At 36.9% G+C, this 21,074-nt stretch overlaps 1 protein-coding gene across 1 annotated transcript in view; it reads right to left on the bottom strand.

The window, feature by feature from the left end:
• Window positions 1–21,074, bottom strand: part of RAPGEF4 (Rap guanine nucleotide exchange factor 4) — an 85,833-nt gene that overhangs the window by 39,863 nt on the left and 24,896 nt on the right. The window lies entirely within an intron of this gene.

The raw sequence follows: 21,074 nt of genomic DNA, 5'->3' as shown, positions 1-21,074 counted from the left end.
CGCCCCGCCCCTAGGGACGTGCACTCAGTGTTCCCAGAATGGGAACAATAAAGTTAAGCTAGAGGGCGCGCGCGCGGCCCTAGCGACACACCCCGGAGGAAGATCAGAAGATGGATGCCGCGGCGATGGAACCCGTACCCGCGGGTACACAGCGCTGGACCCGGTACCCGCGGGTAGCGGGTATTCTGGTGAGTCGCTGCGGCGAATCGTTACTGCTGGACCCTGACAAGGTCCTGCAGAGGATCTCGGCTTTGCTGCACCTGCCTATGGCACAGAATAGGAAAAATGTAACTCAATGGCATTATGACAACCTACAGATTTTTCTTCTTACAGAACGTAACCAAAATATCAAAATCATTGGCTTCAGAGCCATTCACGCTAATTGCTTGTCCCGAGTGACCTTTAAATCCCTTCTTGCTGCTGTAGAAAATCCGTCCTGATGTGCACAGATTTTCAGCTGTCCAGTTATACAACAGATACATGAAACAGCCAGACGCAGCACAAATTTTGGGGTGGGAGGGGCCTTTTTCCTTTATTATTATTATTAACAAAAAATATTTTACAGTAATGGATGTTTTTCTTTAAAAAGAAAATATTTCCATGATTAGTTACGCTACACAGAATTCATAAAACAGCAATCCAGATACATTTTAGAGATTCTTTAAAATCCATATTTTCAGAATTTTGTTTTGTGTTCCATTGAATTTATAGGTAGATGCCATCTGGAACGGGGCATTATAATCTTTTTTTTGCTATTCCGTGATCACCACATTTTAATACTAAGGGTCATGTCCAGAAACATGCCTTGTGACAAATACCAAAGAAGTTGCTGTTTCTTGGAAAGCTTAGCAAACGGTTAAAGTTCTGATCCACATATAAATGAATTCAGCATTTTCACAAAAAAATACCTAAGCTGATCTGCAATTTTATTATTTTCTCCACAGCTTTAATCAAATAAAACAACAGAGATTCTTATAAGAAGCTTTTTTATGTTGTTATGACGATCATTTTCAACCTGTCGATGTCTCCTTGTGCCAAATCACTACAGGCTAAAATGAAATATTCACAGAGAAGTTAAAAGTAGGGCAAAAGTAGACACCAATAAATAATTAGATCTCAGCAGGATGGCTCTTATCATACAGGGGAAAACAATTACATGTCAGTCTAGACCATCCAGCCAATGAAAGTCTATATTGGAAAAGAGGGAAAAGAAAAAATGTCGGTGCGCTAAGCTAGTCACAGGCTCAAATAATACAAATGTGTAATACGAGGCCTACCAAACAGGTGTAAGCATGCAGCAAGAAACAGTATATTGGCTGTACAATGTATACAAGAAACAAAAACTGTCTGCGCTTCTTACCCTAATAAAGTTGGCAACAAATATATAAACATAATATAAATGAGAGGTGTGTCCACTATGTAGGAGGTGAGAGTAGGTTCTCACCCTATTGAGAGTGTGCCTTGACGTGGCGGGTGAGCTTAATTATGCTTTGGCCAATTCATATAACCAAAACCTCTCATTTATATTATGTTTATATATTTGTTGCCAACTTTATTAGCGTAAGAAGCGCAGACAGTTTTTGTTTTTTGTATACATTGTACAGCCAATACACTGTTTCTTGCTGCATGCTTACACCTGTTTGGTAGGCCTCGTATTACACATTTCTATTATTTGAACCTGAGACTAGCTTAGCGCACCGACATTTTTTCTTTTCCCTGTTTGCACATATTTGAGGTTGTTGGCTCCTCATCAGTCTGGTTGCAGCTTGCTGTCCGGGGGTTAATGGGGAGGAGGTTTAATTGCACCTCCCCCAACACATTAATAAGGTTTTGGTAGCAGTATAAACTGCTTTGTGTGTCCACTATGTAGGAGGTGAGAGTAGGTTCTCACCCTATTGAGAGTGTGCCTTGACGTGGCGGGTGAGCTTAATTATGCTTTGGCCAATTCATATAACCAAAACCTCTCATTTATATTATGTTTATATATTTGTTGCCAACTTTATTAGGGTAAGAAGCGCAGACAGTTTTTGTTTTTTGTATATATTGGAAAAGACTTCATTAGGTAAGCAAGACTTCATTAGGTCTGCCATAAAGTATTAGCTCAGTGTGGTGTTTGAGTAGGAAATGTCTCACCAAACATTACATGATTGCCTGCAATGGTAGCTTCAAGATCTCCTAATAAAGGACCGATATAAGTAAAATATAAGTGAAAGCCACAACACTACAAGTCTATGCACACCACTGTATTTCATATACAATGACAAATATTCATTATTTCTTTAAGGAAGACAACATTTGTCTTAAATGTATTAAATTAACAACTTAATACAAGTCTTCAAATGGTCCAATTAGCATAAAGGTTCCGCTGGTTGCTATGGTGATAAGTTATACTTTTATATTGCCTACAAGTCATTCTTCCTTCCACAGGACACTTAATAATTCCAAAGAGTTTTTAACAGAGATGATTGGGTTGATTAAATCTGATTGAATAGAGAAATAAGACCCAATGGTGTTATACTTAAATCATTGCGATTTACACAATTCAATCACAAGCCCCAGTCTCTCGACAGCATTTCATTTGACTCTTCTCTAAATATTTTTTGTCATCTGGCATGTATAATGAATCTGCAGGCATTTACATACAAAAGGTTGATGCCCCCGATCGTGAAATATGCTGTTTTTGATCAAGCTTGCCTCTTTGGATCGTGTATTTCCATAATGAGGTAGTTTGAAATAACGAGGGTAATTGATTATTGATGCATGTGTAAGGTCATTGGCGCGTGCATCTGAAGATCTAAATTATTGTGCAATAAAATATTTTGGCAAATCTTATAATGTGACTTAGAACTTAGTATTGCTTCCCTAAATAATACAATTTTTGCCTTTGCTGCAATTGTTAGATGTAATTTATGTTAAAAAAAAGACATTCACTGGACAATAAAATATTAAGATCAAGAACACTAAGTGGACACAACGAAAATCCAATACAATTAAAAAAAAACTTAGAACCCCTAACTAAAGCCTCTTTTGTGTTTTGGCATTCACCAGTTTTTATGTTTAAGCAACTCTTGTGCTTTAAAATACCTCCCAGCATGCACAACATATTCATTTCTGATTGATAATAATTGAAATTAAACTGGGAGATAAGTAAAACAGATTCCCAGCAGAGATGGTAAAGGCTAATACAGTGAGGGGACTTAAACATGCATGGGATAGGCATGGGGCCATCCTGAATATAAGACGAGACCAACAAAGAGATTTAGAAAAATCCAAACAGTTGGGTGATGTCAGCTTTCACATACTGTCCATCCCATACAACTCATACAAGTAACCAGTATATTAATAAATAAATGAAAACAAAACTGTGACTAGTACATTTTTTATTGGCGTATAAATTGGGATTACGTTTTATCTGGGACTTGGCACTTCCCCTTTAATTTAGCAAACGTTTTAGCTTGTTTATAATTGATTTCTTTTTTTTAAGGATCAGTACAGAGTATGAAGAAAGTGTAAGTTCTGTAACAGCTGGAGAGCTACCCAAACAATGAAGAATTATCCTAAACATGCACCCCCAAATCACATATAACCCACTGAATTATAATTCATAGACTCCATGATATGTGTAAGGACACTTTTGATGTTGCACAACTCCCACATTCTATTAGTAGTATGACAATATCAGCTTACTTTATATCATAACCCACACTCCAGAGTATCCTTTTTTGTGTGTGCAATAAATGGAAACTGACAGCTTCTCTGAGCAGGAAGGATATTTTCTCTCTTTGGTTAAAAGCAAATAGCCTGTGTGGTTAGAAATGCTTTACGCTCAACAACTGTTCACTTTAATCTCGTTCCCAATATACTTACTAGAAATGTAGATCAAAGATCACACAACAGATTACTGTCACAAATGGCATGCTTTCCAACAGTATGGATGAACTCTTTAACATTAACAGCACAAACAAAATCCAAAATATTCTATAAAGAAGATATACGAAATATATATATTTAATTGAAAAAAATAATTTAATCCATTTAACCTTTTTATTAGCTGACTGTGTTCAATCTGGAATAATAAAAAATGTCTGGAACTTTTTGCAATGCGTGGGGTCTAAAGTTTGAAACCCTTGCCCCGTTTCTCATCCTCCTGTGACCATTTGAGGTACTGTAGGGCAAAAAACTGTAGTGGTCTAAACTGTTCAAATTAAAAGCAGCCAACTGGCCCCCTGTTTTTTATTCATTGTATAGATGTTTGTATGGTTTACACTCGTGGGGCAACTAAAACAGTTCAAACTACTTAAAGTAAACTGTCAAGGAAAGCCCATGAGTCATTGAGAAAAAGCCTTGGAATTGCTACTTTTGAAGTGTCAAAATGGCCGCCATGTGTCTAAAGTAGTAATGTCAATAATATTGCAATGCTCCCAAAAAAGGGAGTCTATGGGTAACCCAAAGATGGCCAATGCTATCGTTTGTCTGTGCAACCTTTGTCCCCGTACAGTTTGTGAATGCCCCCAAACAGCCTACCTATGCCATCATTGACCCCAAACAGCCTATACGTAATAGCTTTTCAGTGCCCAGGAGTGGTGTGTCTCAATTCCCTGGTGCTGTGTCTGACTGATCCAGTGTGTAGGGAGTGAGTGTGAGAGATCATCCGATCTGATGAACTCTACACATCAAGTTAGCACATACTACCTGCTCTGTGGACATTTTCCCTGTCCTTGTCCTCTGAAGCATTTTAAAAGCACATGTAAAGCACAACTATTTATAGAAGATTTACAACTTCCTCAGAAAGAAATGTTATGACCTGAAAATTAAATAGGATTTAATTATGTGGAATAATAAACAACGTGTCGTGTGGACAGGCCAACTGCCTGCAATGTCTCGGCTCAATTTGTGGCCAGCCACTTGCTTTTTCCGCACATTTGAGAATGGTGCTTACTAATTTTGAGTTGCTGAATTTCGTTATGTCTATGAAATGAGTACGCTCTCTCTAACTTCCTACATTCAAAGCCATTATTATCATATTCTAAAATTAGGAATGTTATTTAGCCAATCCTTCCGTTTATTGGGAAGGAGTAGGTGGAAAGAAGGTGGTAGTGAATGCCGAGTGGGCGGAATGTCAGCAGGGAGTAGATGTGACCAAATGCTGCTCGTCTACCCAGATATTCCAGAAACTGGCCCAAACACTCCGACTCAAACACGGCAAATTCCGAGGAAGATTATACCTATCCCATACGTGTTTAAATTGCCTCTCTGTATTAACTTGAACCACTTATGCTGAAAACACAGCATAAATGTCCATCTCCCAAACGTTACTGTAAATATGTCAACTGCATACAAATGCAACTGCGATTATTTCCTAGACAGTTTAAAATATACTTTATATATTAATTTGCTTTATAGCAAACCCTTTTTTGCATGCATTAATTCTTTCATCAATGACACAATAATTTACATATCACTATAGCCACTTCTCCCACCTCGCTGTGCTACCAGTCACTTTATCAACAAATCCTTTTCCACAGAACACTACTATCCTCTAGAGGTCATATAATGTCATATTCTCAGACAGAAGGATGACTGGCTAAACCTAAGCTTAATACCCAGGGGTTTTGGTTCCAAATAGATTTGCTTGATCCAGAATATACACAATAGTAGCAGCAGGCTGAGCACAGTTTTGGTCAGTGTCATAAATACAACTGACGGTCAGCAAAGCACACTAAATATTTAAAAAAGATTGGAAAAGGAAGCATAAAGGCAGATAGTAACCAGAACATAAGACTCACACTGTCATACGAATGGTACTGCCATGCTCCAAGATGAAGGAGCACCATTCACTGCTTTATCCATGTATATACAGTATGTGAAGGGGCTAGGGTCCCATCATCTATGCAGCTCACACAGCTCTCCCCCCTGTCCTTCCCAGTCCCTCCCTGTCTTCGCTCGAACGCTCTGTGTAAATGCCACACTCTTAGCACCCTACTACAGCAGGCTCAGGTTTCGTTTGTAATGTAACCCCACTAGGCACCTTGGTCTGGGAGCATTGAGGAGTCATCTGCACACGCTCATGGAGGTATTTCACTTCAGCACTGAAGAGACACGCAGACATAAGAAGTCCAATGTTAGGGTGATTGCTGTGTTGCAAGGTATCTTTCCGAGTAATAGAAGAGTATCTGTCTGCTGTCACTGTAGAGACAAGTCTGTTATACATACATGAGAATACAGCATACTCACTGCAAAAAGAAGCTCTCTACAGTCAACATAGCAATAGGCTTGATCTTTAACAAGTGGCCAAGCTGATCAAATACCAGCCATTTGGCAAATCTAGATGGGACATAAAAACAAATCCCTTTTTATCCTTGGTAGAGTCCACAGTTTCATCTGACATGCAAAGTGGCCATGGAGAATCCATTGACATCAGGTGATGGAACATTACGGAAGCGGCTGAGATACTGTTATAGTTAAAGGTATAAATCACTCTTACCCAAGCGGTGGATCCAGCTTGTCTGTTACATTTAATAGTGTTAAGTGCAACAATGCTGTGTGTGCGGCCTTCCTTATTACAAAATATGAACATCAGTGGAAAAAGTGTGAAGAAAAAAAAATCCCATGCCAGATTACTTTTATTAATCGTCAAATGGAGCAAAGCCCATCCTAAGTTGTTTTTTTTATGATTTTAGAAGAATGGATTTAATAGCAATTTTCTATAACTAAAAAGAAAATGCATAACCTAGAAACTAATGTTTAATTATAGGGTTTTTTTGTTTTTTAAATCTTAACACTGTCACTACAATTGAACATCCAGTGCACTCAATTGTTATGTCATACCTTCTCTTTCTCCCTAAATGTGCATCTTGCAGTGCCAAACTTTTATGCAAATAACATAAAATTCATGTATTGGTAGCACCAATTTGGTCACAACTATAAATGATTTCCAGATTTGGCAACTCTTTCCTTCCTTGTAGCTTTATAGCCACCTGAATTTTGCACCACGTGTTATTTTGTGGTCCATGTTCATTCATGCATAGCATATTAAATTCATATATACAAAAGTAATATTTTATCCCTTCCTTAAACCAATTTGAAGAAACACAAATGCAGTTGACGTACTGCCTGAATCACCTAATAATTAACCCCTTGCCTGTTTTTATTTCGTACACTGAGAAAATAATTTCTCCATCCTCCCCAGCTAATGCATATAGTTAGTCAACCACTCTCAATTGTCTTTCTTCCAGTTGACCGGCAGGCAATTGAATGCGAGTACAGCTGTCACTGTCTCTCAAAGTTCTCCTGGCAGCAACTGTCAAATCAAAGGTAGGTCAGCAGCCTCCTTCCCGGAGACAGAACATGTCACCTCCATTAAAAGTGTGGCTTAATTCCGATGCCTAGATACTGACAGCTGTCAGTTCCTGAACTGTGTGGCACGCAACTCATGGCAATGAAACTGTTCTACACACATCAAAATGCACTATATACTCAGAGGTGGTCTTAGGAACACTAGGGAATAATGAGAATTAGTAACCTAGTTCTTACTGCAACTCAGAAATGTATTTGCAAAAGAACCATTTATGTTGGAGATATCACTGAATAAGCATAAAAGCCTATTTGTCTTCAGCACATGGACGCTAAACAATGACTATTCGTATCCATTAACCCCAAAGATAAAGTCAGTAATGTATAAGATCCTAAGCCAGTAGTCTTTCATATAACCGATCTTATTAACCCCATGGAGTGAAATACCATGACCACTATGAATAAAAACCCCCCATATATTTCTGAAAACTAGACACCTCAGGATATTTCGATTGCTGGTATTTTAACTCCTTCCACGCACTAATTTTACCAACAGGCTTTGTCAGAATGTGTGGTAGTATTTTCCTTAGTGTTTTTTTCCCCACACATTTTTTAACACAACTATATTTCATGTCTTTATTAAACACACCCATTAGTAAGTGAACACTTGGATTTAATAACTAGTTGAATCTCCTTTGGTAGTAATAACCTCAAACAAGTGCTTCCGGTGGCTGAATATCAGACTTACTCAACGTTCAGGAGGAATTTTAGACCATTATTCCTTACAGAACTGCTTTAGCTCAGCCATATTCTTAGGATGTCTAGTGTGAAAGGCTCTTTTGAGTTAATGCCAAAGCACCATGAGTTAAGGTCTGGGCTCTTACTGGGCCACTCCAAACAATTCATCTTCAGTTTTATCACTTCACAAAACTCTTTCCCAGTAACATTGTAGAATTCCAAGGTACTCTTTGGCAAACTTCAGGAGCACAGATATGTTTGTTTTGGAGAGCAGAGGCTTTCTCCGTGGTGTCCTTCCATGGGTTCCATGCCTGTTGAATGTTTTGCATATAGTAGACTCATGAACAGAGATTTTAAGCAGTTCCAATGATTCCTTCACGTCTTTAGCTGTTACTCTAGGGTTCTTTTTTTGGTGTCATCTTGGCTGGGTGCCCACTTTTAGGGAGAGTAGCCACAGAACTTAATCATTTCCATTTATAAACAACTTGAGCTGAAGAATATGTAAATGTTGTGAATGTTTGCATTATGTATTCAATATATATTAATGGACAAGAATAATATAGTAATTTGTGTTATTATTTAAAACGTTTTTTTTCTGTTCATTATTGTAACTCAGATGAAGATCATATTTTAAGACAAATGTATACAAAAGTGCTGGTAACTCCAAAGGGTTCACTTACTTTTTCCTTTCTGTGTGTATATATATATATATATATATATATATATATATATATATATATACTGAAAATATATACACAAAATCTAGAATTGATTATAATAGCTTTACAGTATGTTCATAGTGACTGAAAATATAGTGGTAAATATTTCCTAAGTTGCATGAATATCTCTATAGGTTGTGTTATAGTTTATAAAGGCTGTAGGGAAAACTAACAAAAAGAATCTTCTCTGTCTCTGGGAAACAGAATGTACCAATATCCGGAGTCTTCAGATTCCATCTGGCCAGTTCTATTTACAAAGTCCTTCATTGAATTTACAGCTGAGAGAACAGACAATATATATTTTACATCTCGATAAGAGATACATTGGCAACATCTTGAATAGATTGAAGATATGGAGAAAACTATTCCAGTGTGATATTATTGGAGGCACTTTGATTAACATACAAGTAACATTGAACCATCTTTTTATAGTTACTAAAATATTTTTAGCTTTGTCAATGATTTCCCTTTTCCTGAGGAACCTCAACTCAAGAAATGGCCAGTAATGCTTTGTCTTCCACAGAACCACATAACAACAGGAAGCCCTAAAGATGTTCCCTAACTTAATTGTTGTGCTTTAGGGCTACCAAGTGAACTTTACATGCGGAAGCCAAGTGAAAATATTCTACAGATAAATGCTTTGGTTATTAAACATAACAAATGTAATAAAACATGTACCCTTTACCAATGAACTTTCTATTATATTATCCACTTATTTAAAAAGTGGGCCATTGTTTCCATAATCCCATCTCTTTATTACTTTGTCTTTATGTATGCATAATTAAAAACAGCAATAAAAAAGAAATGTGATTAATACATACTAAATCTGCAACAGACCTGAAAATAATTATTGTACATTTTTTACATTTTATTTTCTTGTGTACATTGCTCAAAGGCTAACAAATGTACACTGACTACAGTATAAGCCTCAATGGTAACATTAAAAATTGTAAATCTATATTTTTACTCTGCATTCAAACTAACAAAAGTATAAATATCACAGAAACCAGCATTCCTAATACGGAGCATCTAAATGAATAGATTTGTTTTAGTAGGCTTGGTTCTTTAAACACCGTTCTGCTCCAGAACGCCTCCCAGGCTACACATCAGAATCACTATTAAATAATAAAGACATTCAGTAGATTTCAGTTAAAGTGTCATTGTGGCAGGAAGCCAAACCATGAGTTTGATGGTTGTGCATATTGTGTCCCGAGGCAGTCTTTTATATTTATTTGCTGCTTACCTTTCTATCATATTCCACATCCTAATGCCTCATGTAAATCATCACCAGAGCTCCCAAGGGTACCTTTCCTTCCTTTTAAAACAGCTAAGCAATGCAATCATTAAATATATATAATTGCAATAAGAAGTATGTTTATTTAAAGCTTCTGCATGGGTTATTAGTTCATGAAGATTAGGTCATGAAGATAAAAGAATACAGATTTACCAAGGATTATCAATGAAGCATGATAACAGAATGCCTGCAAACAGATTATTTAAAAAATATACATATATATATATATAGATCGCTGGTTTTTGAAAAGCAAAAACATATAATACAGAATCCCAACAAAAACAGTAATCCATATCATTAAAAGTACACTCTAGCCCTTATATACATTTTAATGCGTATAACTGGTGAGATACTATAACATTAACTTTTTTTTATCTAAATGCATATGATTTATCAAAATCTTCTCTATACATTATGTGTGTTTCCCTACCCTCAAGCTCCATTTGCTTTGCTTCTGCCATGGCTTGCGCACTTTAATATGCATTCATTTTGGAGAAGCTGTTGGGGTAGCAGCTGCTAGAGTAGCAGGGCTAGTTAGTGAGATCATCCGTCTAACCAGCCCAAAATAAAGGGAGCCTCAGTTTCAATGTTCCCTGGTGATGCTGCTTATGATTGATGCCGAGCGCCAGGATATGACATCATATCTTGTGCTTTGCAGTGAAGCCTTGCGCACAGCGATGGAGCACTGAAACAGAGGCCTGTAAGAACAGACCTCGCACTCCCACAACAGGTAAGAAATGGGGAGAAAGGGGAGAGATAGTAAGAAGTAGAGGGATAAAGATATAGGGAGAGATAACAGGAAGAGAGAAAGGGAAGATATAGAAATAAGGAGGAGATGGGAATGAAGAGAGATGGGGACAAAGGGGAGGGAGATGGAGATAGAGATAAAGAAGAGAGATGAGATTAGAAATTGAAGGAGTAGAGAGAAAAGGGGATGCTAAAGAGAAAGGGGAGAGACAAAGTTACATTGGAGAGATGAGATAAAGAAAAAGAATAGTAATGAGAAAGGATAGATCAAAGAAATGTGGGAGAGGTACAAAGAAAAGAGAGATAAAAAGAAAGAGGAGAAGAGATAACCATTCAGTCCATCTAGCGTGCCCATTTTTATTTAGTAAATCAATACCTGCAAATACAGAGTTTGTATGTCTTATTCAGTTGATTTGTACCTGCAATGCTGTGTTTCAATGTTTATTTGATCTATACCTGAATTACAAGGGGCGAGAAAAGACAGATCTAGCACAGTGAAGGAGGGGACAAAGGAACTCTGGATGTGGTAACAGTTTTTATTAGCCATAAGAGAGAGACTATGCCAAAATTATCTTGAAACTATTCCAGGTTTACATTTTCACAAGCATTCAGTGCACATACTTTCGTAATAGGAAAAAAAAATTAGCAACATAAGGTTTCTGCGCACACCAACTACTAAAAATTAGAGGAAACATTGACTACAAGCAAGGCATTAAGGCCAGCCATTCGTATAGAGCATTATGGGAACTGTAGTCCAATTATGGCTAGAGAACTAGGAAGCTATTCTTTGTGTGGCCCTGGTAGAAATGATCTTTGCTTCACTTATCAACAAGTTTTTCAAGGAGAAGACGTTTTTCAGTATGTAGATAACAAAGCCTACACATGCTTTTATGATAGCAACATCCTAATTATAATAACTATAATACCATAACAATTATAATAGCGAGATTTCTAACATCTTTATATGGCAAATATGTAACCAGACATTTTATTATCTTGAAATGGACTTTGCCTCGTATCTCCAAAGAGCCATTTATGAATGAGAAATCAGAAATACACATAAGTATTACTTTTACAAATCACCCATCCACACGCAAACAAACACACACACATATTATTATAAACTCCCCAGAAAACATTGAAAACACTTATCTAACAGGCATAAATGAACTTTATCACTGAGCCTTCTTACACTTAGGCAGACTTGCCAGCATAAATGCGCTACGCTTGGACCCCTTTATCCCAACTACAAAGATGCGCAACAAGCGCCTCATGTGAGGTCCGCGTGGATAGCAAAAATGGGTCATACTTTATCTAGCACAAATCTGTTAATAGGGAACATGCGAATAGCAAGGATTCACTGCTCTACAGAACAATGAGTGAAGTTCAAATAGTGAAGATTCATCAAAAGATCACAGTTTATAGATTTTTATGGCTAAATATGATGTTTACCTTTGTTCTTTTTTGAAAGTATTGTAATTTGAAGAATAAAAAAGACGTTATGACATTTCAATGTTCAGGTTTTTATTATGGGAAGGAGCCCTACATTTTAGCAAAAGCTAAGCGCAGAATGTTAAAGAAATACAGGAGGAAAAAAATAAACCCCCGGTGACAAATTTTAAATCATGGCCAAGTTCCAAATTCTTTGGGTTTTTTTTTCAAATAATAAAAACATATAATTCAAACCATGTGAACTGATTAGAATATTATGATAAACTCATAGAAGCTCAAGGTGCTATAAAAAAAATAATAAAACTTGAAAGACATATGGCCCAACTTTTTCATATACTGAATAACTCATTGTCTCAAAATGAGTTTTTTTAATTGAAGCTTCTTTAACAGGGAAACTCTAGTTATCGTGTCCTTTAACCCTTTAACTTATATGATAGCTGTGTCACCTTTAACATTTTTTGCATGCAAGTGAATGGGATCCATGATAATCCTCTCTTTTCATTTACTTTCTCTCCCAACCCTATTTGGATGTATTTACTGTATCATTAGCTGGGGCAATTTACAATCTGTGCTCTTGGCTTAGATGAAGAAATCTTAAAACTATGTCTAAAACCTGTATTTAATTGTGTTCTTTTTTTTGGGGGGGGGGGTATTTAGGACTGAAAGACCCTGAGCATGAATCTAACCATGTTCCCAGGTATGAGACAGAGAGAGGGATAAATAAGGGCTACTATGAAACATAACACAATTTTGCTTTGTCTTGGGTTGATAGTTTCAAAAATATCTGAACTTGTCCAAAACATGTCTTCATTTCTAAATAATCAAGACAGTTATTTTGGATTAAGTCATTTCTTTCTTCACAGCTGCCTTGTCATCTTCAATCTACAGATTTTTATAGTAAAATGAAAGAATATTAAAATTAAATGCCATATTAATTTCTGTAAAGATGTCTATCATCGCAACTTAATATATTCCCCACAAACTACTGCCTCATTATTTTGGAACAATTTTCTAAATGTTTTAACTCTGCAAATCTGCAAATTTCCTTAACATAAGGTGGTGCCTTATCAGGCAATTACTAAATGAAGATTTCACATTTTACGTCACTTCTTAAAATATTCTAAATCATAAAATCCCTAAAACATAACTTTATGTTAAAACAAACATTAAGTTTAAATAAGAAATAAGGCACAGATACTGCATACCCACAACATTTATACGATACAAAGTCACATAGGTAGTAAAGGCAAAAACAAACTAATCAACCCATCTTAGTCACTTTTTACTTATTAATTATTTAGACACACTTATGCACATGTCAGGCTTTTAGGAAATCCCTTACAGTGCTTGTTTGTATTACTTTTATTGAAAGTCTGTTTCCTCATATTATCCCCCAGTCGTTCATCATCTAACTTTAAATAAAGTATATCCACACATATATTGTCTGGTTTTTTTCTTCAATCACAGACAAGGCTCTCTCTTAATATCGCTGTTATTATGAATAATATGTCAAAACATTAAAACCTTTCTACTTTTAATATTGTTTTCCTTTTGGGCATTCTCCACTATTCTGATGTAATTGACACTCGCGTTACATTACAGTAAACAGGAAGGTAGCTAGTAATAGTACGTCCTATGCCGCGAAAGGGGTTAAGGTCTCCAGAACTGGACACAGTGTTATAAATGAGGCCTAATCACTATCTATAGTAATTAGGACATTTTTTCTTGCTTCCTGTTATATTAGTGTCACTAAGCATGTATAAATGTATCCTTTCCTGGGATATATGCTATGACTCAAATCTTTGGATAATTACATTGATAAAAAAATATCCCAGTAAATGAGAAAAGTAACACATGTATAAGATGTTGGCCTATTGGGTAATAAGGCTCCCCAGTGCTCTGCTACAAGGGAGATCCCTGATCTCCCTAGCCAGCCCATTTATACTATGACTAGCCACCACAGCCTCCATAGCACTCTATATCTGGTGCCATGTGTCCTTAAGAGGTGTGATATCAGGATATGACATCACATCCCAACACTCAGCAGAGAGGCAGCTTGGGAGTCGTGTCCAAGCTAAATACATCGCTGGACAAAGCCAAGCAGACTACTGGGCCAAATGGTTCTTATCTTTACTTTCAAACACTGCCTCAATAGCAGTTCATACCTGCGATACCTTTCTCAGTCACCACCTCTTATGTTTCTGTTCTCCCAAAATCCCAAAATACAGTTAACTTAAAACTGCGTTTTATTTACAGTTTATTTTTTTCTAATTATACAACAGAAATGATTTGCAAAAACCCCATTTTTAGATGTTGCTGTCTTAGCTAGGTTAAACAAGACAAGGGGAGATTTAAAATAATATAGTCTTTGTTTAAACTGAGCATATTGCTTACATATTGGCTACAATACATACCTGCCAAGCGGTATAAAACATTTGATTTCGACTCTATAGACCCTCACAATGATGTGAGTTAAGCGTGCGTACAAATGAAAAGTGAAATAAACTGAAATAAGAACAAAGTGCAGTTGTGAAATATTTAATAGCACATTTATCAACAGCGTACGCCATAGCAGGCAATAAATGCTAGTAATCACTGTTTGCATTTCCTGAGTTAAACACTGCCAAAAGTTGATCATTAGCTTACTGTCAAATAAATATTCATATCTTTTATTGCTGAATCAATTGTCAAAACAGTACACCTGTTTGCCAGGAAACAGAATGTATTACGTCTAAGCAGGATAAAAACTCAATCCAGTGTTTGCATGTACAAAAAAAAGGGATTCTTGTAGTTTTACGAGTTTTCATCACTTATACATATTTTTGATCTTGGCATGCTCTAGATCTATAGACAGATCGATCTCTATAGATGGAAAGAGCATGGGTTCTTAAAAAAAAACAGTTAACCCTCTGAGTGCCTGCAGTTTCTATAGCGCTACTATAAAAGGGGAGAGTGAAAACTAAAATTAATGTTAAAATTTACAAGACTGATATTAATTTGAACACACGTTGAGACCGAAGGAGAAGAGGGTCATGTTCATGTGAGATTACAATCTATTATGGGCCGACTAAGACTTTTTTGCGTCCTAAAGTCCATCACATATATTTTAGTTGTGCCATTTTGCATTGGGTCTCTACATTGGATTATGTTTTAATATATATTTACCTATTGCTAATCTAGTTTGATGTACTAACTATTATAACCTCATGGTTCTGGTAACTGCCCTCATGAAAAGCCGAAAGGTGCCAAGACTTGCAAATGTCTTTAAATGTGTAACTAGTACACGTGTATTTCCACGTTACTAGGAAAGAAAACATTAACTGGGGATATTCAGTGTCACTGAGTGAGTGTGACCCTGAAATCTGCTCATTCACTGTGAGATATCCAGAATAGACTAAGGACTCTGAGACTCAGGGTCGAATGCTAAGAATTACCACCATTGGTGGTCCTTATCTAACGCTACTACCGACCTTAACTCTAGCAATGCATCACCAACTCTGATTGCAATAAAGTTTTTTCATTGTAACCATGTGGATATTCTGACCTTGGCCTAGGGTGGCATGTCTGTGGTGGCTAGGGCAGTCCCAGTCATGGATTACTAGGGGCAGACTGCCCAGTCAGGCTATTGAGATCCCTGGCAGGGCGCAAATCGAAGGGCTGGTTGGGGTGATGCCCCCTGTAACCGGCCTGTTTATATCACAGAGGTCTGCGCCTAAGTCTGGATCTCTTTACCTTTCTGAGGCAGAGGCCAGAATATGAAGTCATGCCCAAGCAATCTTCACAGAGGACATAGTGAGAGGAATAGGACCCCCGCCACAAGGTAGATCCTTGGAGGCAGGACCTAAAGCGAGTAAGAGAAGTGCATACCTCCCAACCTCTACCACCTGCGATTCTAGACAACGGGGGCAGAGCAAGGGAGGTAGTGCTACAGCAGCTCTACTGCTCATCCGCACAATTCTGCACGTGTCCCAAACACCGGAGAATGAAATTGGGACAGGAGATTGCAGTCCTGACTCCTGCTGTCCCGCCGAGCTCTACTTTTGTCCCAAATAGTGTGATAGTTGTAGAGCTCAGTTGGACTGCAGGATAGAGCTGTATAAACGGGACTGTCCTGCACAAAGCAGGACAGTTGGGAGGCATGGTTCAAGTGCCAGGTTTGTCAGCAACAAGTAGGCAGAGCATCTGCTAGAGTCTGTTTTAGGTTTCTTTACATGAGCTGTGATTATAATTGATCCTGGCAGAACCCTTGCCTGAGAGAGCAGTACAGGTTGTAAAGAGAAAATACACAGGAATTCTTCTGTCTAAAAATACATATTCTGGTATTTTAGTCTTGAACCACAGTAACACCCTTGAATAGGAAAGGAATGAGTTTAAGCTGTTAAACTGCAATCTTAGATAGATAGATAGATAGATAGATAGATAGATAGATAGATAGATAGATAGATAGATAGAAATAAATACAGATTAACTGATCTGTTATTTAATATTGACAGCCTACGGTTTTTGATAATCCCTTTATTTATACCAAGCACCCCAAAAGTGCACAGATATTTCGGTATGAGTATATATGGATATCTACCTGTGTCGATGCCAAAATGTCGATGCCACAGTTATGCCACTATAAGTATATTCATTTATTAAAACCAGCTATGGCTTGTGCTTTTGTTCTCAATTGATGTAATTGGGTATTTGCTTTAAAAGTAAGTTCTGTGGGCAAGGTGACAGAACTAAGATCAGATCATTTTCTGTCCTGGAGTTACCCCCCCCCCCATCTTACAAAGACAAAGTAGTAATTTAACTGCAGGTGAGGAAAACGTAATAACTTAATAATAATCATGCAAACACTCAAAAGAGGGTGTTAAAACAGCTTTTGTCATGGTGTAAATACTGTGTATATATATATGTATATATATATATATATATATATATATATATGTGTGTGTGTGTGTGTATTCATGTATATATTGTTTCTTTTAATATGTAAAAAACAAAAATTAGGTGTGTTTAGTGCACTGAACTGTAAAATATAACAGTCAAGAAAAACGACAGACGTGTTCTAAGGGATATCACTACAGCGTGCACTTCCCTGACTCCCGAGGACCAATAACTATGCTTCAACTGTTTAATATTTTAGAACAAATTGTGCAAAACATGTGTCATGATTAAACATAGAATTATACTAATTTCTCCTGTTAATGTTTGAGTGACCAAATCAACACAGAAATACAAATTAATTTAAGTAGACAAATTTTTGGGAGGGGGACTAGTGACTTCTTCCTTTGCTATGTTTATTATTTTTTCATGTTCACTGTCTAGTCAGTCCCGTTTCCTCTCTGATGAGGGTCTTCAACGCTAACAGTTTCTTACTGATGCCTCAGGCAATGAAGAGGTTAACTACACCCTCCGCACACAATTATTTATATATTTTATCAAGTAACCCATAAAGTCAAGGCGTGATGTTCCAGTGTATAGTGTATACATTATTTAAAGCTTCTTATCCTTTTAGCACATAACTAAAAGCATAACAAATGTGCTTCTAGCACACCCTACAGTGCTTTAGAAATGTATTCTGTACAGTTTAACCACAATCCCGACTACTTATATCAATTCCTGCCTCAATGAAATGTTCTTATTTAAGGTCATCATGGGAACCTTTAGAATTCTATCTGCACCGAAGTACGGATGATATGTTTTAGGTGATATTCTGGTGCAAAATGGTGGAAGTGGAGCAAAGAGCAGTAACATTCTATTGGTTGCTATGGGAGATATACTAGTTTTATCACTTTGGACCTTATCATGCAACCACCTATATTCTCAAATGTTAAATGCAAATACCTTTTCATTGGCTTTTTATTACTTTTACTCAGTACCATTAGAAAAAAGATACTTAATTGATTCAATGTTGTACTAAGAGAACTTCGATTCTGAATATAGATGGAAATTATGTGATATTCACTATCAAATCCGTAAACAATTTGATAAAATAAGTGATGAACTCACACAAATCAAACACTATTGTTCTCGCAGCCCATCTGTTAAGGAAAAAAGACGTACACAGTATTGGCACCCTGAAATCCAAAGTAGCAGGACATAATATAAAATAAACTTACAATGATGTGTGTTCATAGGTGCTGCTCAATATTTTGCCCCAAGGGTACAGCTCCACTTTCTGATGATCCCACAGATGTCACCCAGGCACATGGTCAGGATAAAAAAGACTTTTCCTCTACAGTGCATGCGAATATTGTCGATTTTAATGTCTTGCCTTTCAAGAGCCGATTAGCAATGCTCTTTCTGGTTAAGCATCCAGCTGTGTGCTTCCTCTATCCCTCCGAAAAACCAGCAAGCAAATTCTATTCAGGGCTTCCTCTACAGAGCGATCTCTAAACAGACAATCCTGGCCAGGATGCTGCACTGTGTTCAGCTGATCCTCCCCTTCCTATCTCACTGTGAAAAGCAGCTACACACCAAGCAGCATCCCCACGATCTGTTTATCCCTTGTGTTACTGCTATATTACTCTATAGAGTTTATCACACACCAATTAAAGCAACAATTTCACATGGGACATGTCACTTAAACAAGAACATATATGCAAGAATATATATTTATACATTTAATTTATTTTTTAACATGGGGCAGATAATATTTCAGCAATAGAAAGAAAACGTAACCCTTAAAGGGTCAAAATGCTGAATTTTCACTAATAGTGATTTTTTTCACCCGTTATTTACAGTCTCATATGCATAAAGTGATCAATACCCCTTACTGCGGTTCTATGTCGGCACCTTGCTTTATTAAGTATTAAGTATTAATAAAGTGTTTGAAACCCTCTCGTCATTAGAAATTCACTAATTATCAGCAGCGCATGTGGTTGTTTATCTATGTGCTTGCAAAGAACGTCGATTTTCACCGTATAGACCATCAATCCACTTATCCCTGTACCCTGTATTGTTGTCCTGAATACTTTTCATGACATTAACTAATCCAGCATTAAAGTAAAAAAAATCTGTTATTATGCTAGACATTTTTGAACCCACTACATGGCCACATTGAACATGTTTCACAAACTACTTTGTCAACATTTTCTTTAGGACTGTACCATTTAACTATGAAGTACATAACAAATACATACAGACACGGGAGTTGAGGTCCCTGTCCATAAGCTCACAATCTAGATTTATGACCGCTATGATTTTCTAGCAAGGAAAGTAGGCGATGAGGGCCCTGCTTGTGAGCTTACATTCTAAAGGCGTTAAAAATTTTCCCACTGCATATAAACAATTTATGCTCTATTTATTAACCTGTATTTAGGATAGCAGCGCTAATTCAAGCTTAAAATGTGTTCCTACTGCATCATTAAATATTTGCCTAGGAAAAAAGTACATTGAGAGAATTCCTACCAATATTGGTTATGAGGACGTTTAGATGAGGTGCACCTAAGCACTTTAATATTTAGAGTGTGAAATGAAATCCATGGCCAGAGTCACCCTTAAGCAACTATACCCTATATCATATCACTTGAATTACAATCGCACTCATTCAGGTTATTATACCAAGCATTCATCCCACAGTGCAGGGCCGGGAAAAAGCATTTAACAATCTTGGGCTGTTCCACAACAAGTAACAAACGCTTGTATGCTACCTAATCCGTGAAGGACGGACGACAACATTCATATTTACGAGAAAGCAAAGTTTGAGGACCATTAGCAGCAAAGAAAATTGGGTTTTATGTCTCTTATCACTGAAACTTTAAAACTATAGTCCCTCAGTTTTTCACATTTTGTACATAGACTGTCAACTAAAAGTTACATTTTTTTTGACAAGAAAACAAGAAAACAAAATCAAGTCTCTCGGAATTATCCATTAAATTGGGCCTAGTAGATTATCATTTGTGTTAGTAGTTTCTCGCCCAGCTGAAACAGCTACAAGATATTCAGAAGACGCAATAATTGAATCATTCTTTTATCATGAAAATATTGTTAATATTAAACAAAATGTACTTTAAGCATTTTATTTTAATGTATATCCAGTGTACAGTAAAAACAAGCCATGCCATCATCATTTTGTGGTAATTTAGGTTGGTTAAAAACATTCCATTTTTATCAATGATTTATATATTTCTGTTTGTTATACTGTTACTCTGTAAACTATGTTTGCTTCTGTACGTCTCTATTTAAGCTAAGACGGATGTTCCCAGTATGATTTGATGGGTTCCGCAATGGAAAGGAGAAAGACTTAGGAGAAACTTATAGTATGTATGAAACACCATGATTTGCAATAATAACGGGCTTCAATATTTTCATTAAAAAAAAAACTCTCGCTCACCCTCTGCCAATGATAAAACATAGAGTCAATTTACAAGAATAGGAATAACATGCACAACTCCCAAACATTCATTTGTATACTTAATAATTACCACCTGGCAGAAACCCAACAAAGCAGACATCTGTAATATTAACATGCATTTGGTTATAGTATCATATTAATGTTATGCTACAGGACCTATTTCGTAAACCCGTTTTAGTACCAAATGTACATAGGACAAACTCATAGCATCTGAAATACAACTGCAGCCACACCAATCGAGCCAACTGCATCTTTGACAACTAAAGTTCAGTGTTAAGAATAATGTTGGAGCAGAGAAATGTTTTAAGACTTCCTACTTACTATGACTATTGACCAGTTCTAGTTAATACAAGGAGGATGTTGAGGGCCGAAAGTGGGATCCCTGGTGGTCGCTGCTCTCAGTGGCGTATCCTGGCCTCCCCAAACCATCATGACATTTCTTATAAGTAACTTAGAAAGGGGTATACGTGGAATTTGGAAGAAC

This window comes from Spea bombifrons, chromosome 7 (assembly GCF_027358695.1).
Source record: "Spea bombifrons isolate aSpeBom1 chromosome 7, aSpeBom1.2.pri, whole genome shotgun sequence".
NCBI lineage: Eukaryota > Metazoa > Chordata > Amphibia > Anura > Pelobatidae > Spea > Spea bombifrons.
This window is presented reverse-complemented; position numbering and strand designations above follow the sequence as displayed.